The sequence below is a fragment of the Oncorhynchus nerka genome, linkage group LG7 (assembly GCF_034236695.1).
Source record: "Oncorhynchus nerka isolate Pitt River linkage group LG7, Oner_Uvic_2.0, whole genome shotgun sequence".
Classification (NCBI taxonomy): Eukaryota; Metazoa; Chordata; class Actinopteri; order Salmoniformes; family Salmonidae; genus Oncorhynchus; species Oncorhynchus nerka.
Window position 1 is genome coordinate 97,088,919 of NC_088402.1, and position 5,000 is coordinate 97,093,918.

At 43.5% G+C, this 5,000-nt stretch overlaps 1 protein-coding gene across 1 annotated transcript in view; it reads left to right on the top strand.

Annotated features, from left to right (window-relative positions):
• flna (filamin A, alpha (actin binding protein 280)) overlaps positions 1 to 5,000 on the top strand; it is a 264,701-nt gene that overhangs the window by 183,790 nt on the left and 75,911 nt on the right.

A 5,000-nucleotide genomic window follows, 5' to 3' on the forward strand; every position in this document is an offset into this window, starting at 1 on the left:
CGAACAACACTACACACACCCCTGGTACGAACAACACTACACACACCCCTGGTATGAACAACACTACACACACCCCTGGTACGAACAACACTACACACACCCCTGGTACGAACAACACTACACACACCCCTGGTACGAACAACACTACACACACACACCCCTGGTACGAACAACACACACTACACACACACCTGGTACGAACAACACTACACACACCCCTGGTACGAACAACACACACTACACACACCCCTGGTACGAACAACACTACACACACCCCTGGTACGAACAACATACACTACACACACACCCCTGGTACGAACAACACTACACACACCCCTGGTACGAACAACACACACTACACACACCCCTGGTACGAACAACACACACTACACACACCCCTGGTACGAACAACACTACACACACCCCTGGTACGAACAACACACACTACACACACCCCTGGTACGAACAACATACACTACACACACACCCCTGGTACGAACAACACTACACACACCCCTGGTACGAACAACACACACTACACACACCCCTGGTACGAACAACACTACACACACCCCTGGTACGAACAACACACACTACACACACCCATGGTACGAACAACACACACTACACACACCCCTGGTACGAACAACACACACTACACACACCCCTGGTACGAACAACATACACTACACACACACCCCTGGTACGAACAACACTACACACACCCCTGGTACGAACAACACACACTACACACACCCCTGGTACGAACAACACACACTACACACACCCCTGGTACGAACAACACTACACACACCCCTGGTACGAACAACACACACTACACACACCCCTGGTACGAACAACATACACTACACACACACCCCTGGTACGAACAACACTACACACACCCCTGGTACGAACAACACACACTACACACACCCCTGGTACGAACAACACTACACACACCCCTGGTACGAACAACACACACTACACACACCCATGGTACGAACAACACACACTACACACACCCCTGGTACGAACAACACACACTACACACACCCTGGTACGAACAACATACACTACACACACACCCCTGGTACGAACAACACTACACACACCCCTGGTACGAACAACACACACTACACACACCCCTGGTACGAACAACACACACTACACACACCCCTGGTACGAACAACACTACACACACCCCTGGTACGAACAACACACACTACACACACACCCCTGGTACGAACAACACTACACACACCCCTGGTATGAACAACACACACTACACACACACCCCTGGTACGAACAACACACACTACACACACCCCTGGTACGAACAACATACACTACACACACCCCTGGTACGAACAATACACACTACACACACACCCCTGGTACGAACGACACTACACACACCCCTGGTACGAACAACACTACACACACCCCTGGTACGAACAACACACACTACACACACCCCTGGTACGAACAACACACACTACACACACCCCTGGTACGTACAACACACACTACACACATCCCTGGTACGAACGACACACACTACACACACCCCTGGTACGAACAACACTACACACACCCCTGGTACGAACAACACACACTACACACACCCCTGGTACGAATAACACACACTACACACATCCCTGGTACGAACGACACACACTACACACACCCCTGGTACGAACAACACTACACACACCCCTGGTACGAACAACACTACACACACCCCTGGTACGAACGACACTACACACACCCCTGGTACGAACAACACACACTACACACACCCCTGGTACGAACAACACTACACACACCCCTGGTACGAACGACACTACACACACCCCGGGTACGAACAACACACACTACACACACCCCTGGTACGAACAACACACACTACACACACCCTGGTACGAACAACACACACTACACACACCCCTGGTACGAACAACACACACTACACACACCCCTGGTACGAACAACACACACTACACACATCCCTGGTACGAACGACACACACTACACACACCCCTGGTACGAACAACACTACACACACCCCTGGTACGAACAACACACACTACACACACCCCTGGTACGAACAACACACACTACACACATCCCTGGTACGAACGACACACACTGCACACACCCCTGGTACGAACAACACTACACACACCCCTGGTACGAACAACACACACTACACACACCCCTGGTACGAACAACACACACTACACACACCCCTGGTACGTACAACATATACCCAATACACCCAGATCTATGTAAAGGACATATACCCAATACACCCAGATCTATGTAAAGGACATATACTGTAAAGGAATCAAATAACAATATATAAATATATGGATGAGCAATGTCAGAGCGGCATAAACTAATATACAGTAGAATAGAATACAGTATATACATATGAGATGAGTAATGCATAGACTAAGATACAGTAGATAGTATAGAATACAGTATATACATATGAGATGAGTAATGCATAGACTAATATACAGTAGATAGTATAGAATACAGTATATACATATGAGATGAGTAATGCATAGACTAATATACAGTAGATAGTATAGAATACAGTATATACATATGAGATGAGTAATGCATAGACTAAGATACAGTAGAATAGTATACAGTATGTACATATGAGATGAGTAATGCATAGACTAATATACAGTAGATAGTATAGAATACAGTATATACATATGAGATGAGTAATGCATAGACTAAGATACAGTAGATAGTATAGAATACAGTATATACATATGAGATGAGTAATGCATAGACTAATATACAGTAGAATAGTATAGAATACAGTATATACATATGAGATGAGTAATGCATAGACTAAGATACAGTAGAATAGTATACAGTATGTACATATGAGATGAGTAATGCATAGACTAATATACAGTAGAATAGTATAGAATACAGTATATACATATGAGATGAGTAATGCATAGACTAAGATACAGTAGATAGTATAGAATACAGTATATACATATGAGATGAGTAATGCATAGACTAATATACAGTAGATAGTATAGAATACAGTATATACATATGAGATGAGTAATGCATAGACTAAGATACAGTAGATAGTATAGAATACAGTATATACATATGAGATGAGTAATGCATAGACTAATATACAGTAGATAGTATAGAATACAGTATATACATATGAGATGAGTAATGCATAGACTAAGATACAGTAGATAGTATAGAATACAGTATATACAGTGGGGCAAAAAAGTATTTAGTCAGCCACCAATTGTGCAAGGTTTCCCACTTAAAAAGATGAGAGGCCTGTAATTTTCATCATTGGTACACTTCAACTATGACAGACAAAATGAGGGAAAAAAATCCAGAAAATCACATTGTAGGATTTTTAATGAATTTATTTGCAAATTATGGTGGAAAATAAGTATTTGGTCAATAAAAAAAGTGTATCTCAATACTTTGTTATTTACCCTTTGTTGGCAATGACAGAGGTCAAACGTTTTCTGTAAGTCTTCACAAGGTTTTCACACACTGTTGCTGGTATTTTGGCCCATTCCTCCATGCAGATCTCCTCTAGAGCAGTGATGTTTTGGGGCTGTTGCTGGGCAACACTGACTTTCAACTCCCGGCAAAGATTTTCTTTGGGGTTGAGATCTGGAGACTGGCTAGGCCACTCCAGGACCTTGAAATGCTTCTTGCGAAGCCACTCCTTCGTTGCCCAGGCGGTGTGTTTGGGATCATTGTCATGCTGAAAGACCCAGCCACGTTTCATCTTCAATGCCCTTGCTGATGGAAGGAGGTTTTCACTCAAAATCTCACGATACATAGCCCATTCATTCTTTCCTTTACACGGATCAGTCGTCCTGTGCCTTTGCAGAAAAACAGCCCCAAAGCATGATGTTTCCACCCCCATGCTTCACAGTAGGTATGGTGTTCTTTGGATGCAACTCAGCAATCTTTGTCCTCCAAACCCGACGAGTTAAGTTTTTACCAAAAAGTTCTATTTTGGTTTCATCTGACCATATGACATTCTCCCAATCTTCTTCTGGATCATCCAAATGCTCTCTAGCAAACTTCAGAGGGGCCTGGACATGTACTGGCTTAAGCAGGGGGACACGTCTGGCACTGCAGGATTTGAGTCCCTGGCGGCGTAGTGTGTTACTGATGGTAGGCTTTGTTACTTTGGTCCCAGCTCTCTGCAGGTAATTCACTAGGTCCCCCCGTGTGGTTCTGGGATTTTTGCTCACCGTTCTTGTGATCATTTTGACCCCACGGGGTGAGATCTTGCGTGGAGCCCCAGATCGAGGGAGATTACCAGTGGTGGTCTTGTATGTCTTCCATTTCCTAATAATTGCTCCCACAGTTGATTTCTTCAAACCAAGCTGCTTACCTATTGCAGATTCAGTCTTCCCAGCCTGGTGCAGGTCTACAATTTTGTTTTTGGTGTCCTTTGGCAGCTCTTTGGTCTTTGCCATAGTGGAGTTTGGACTGTGACTGTTTGAGGTTGTGGACAGGTGTCTTTTATACTGATAACAAGTTCAAACAGGTGCCATTAATACAGGTAACGAGTGGAGGACAGAGGAGCCTCTTTAAGAAGAAGTTACAGGTCTGTGAGAGCCAGAAATCTTGCTTGTTTGTAGGTGACCAAATACTTATTTTCCACCATAATTGAATACTTGTCAAATCAAGGTGTATTAGGGTTTTATTTTTCATTCATCTTCTACTTTGATATATAGTATTTTGTGTAGATCTTTCACAAGAAATTACAATTAAATCTGTTTTCATCCCACTTTGTAAAATAATGAAATGTGAAGAAATCCAAGGGGGTGAATACTTAAGATACTACAATACCAATTACACCACTCGCTCAATCATACCACTTTAGGGTCTATATTTTTGGAAAAGTGGAAGTTATTTCAGAATATTTAGGACTCTTAGCTTCTGCACCTGCATTGCTTGCTGTTTGGGGT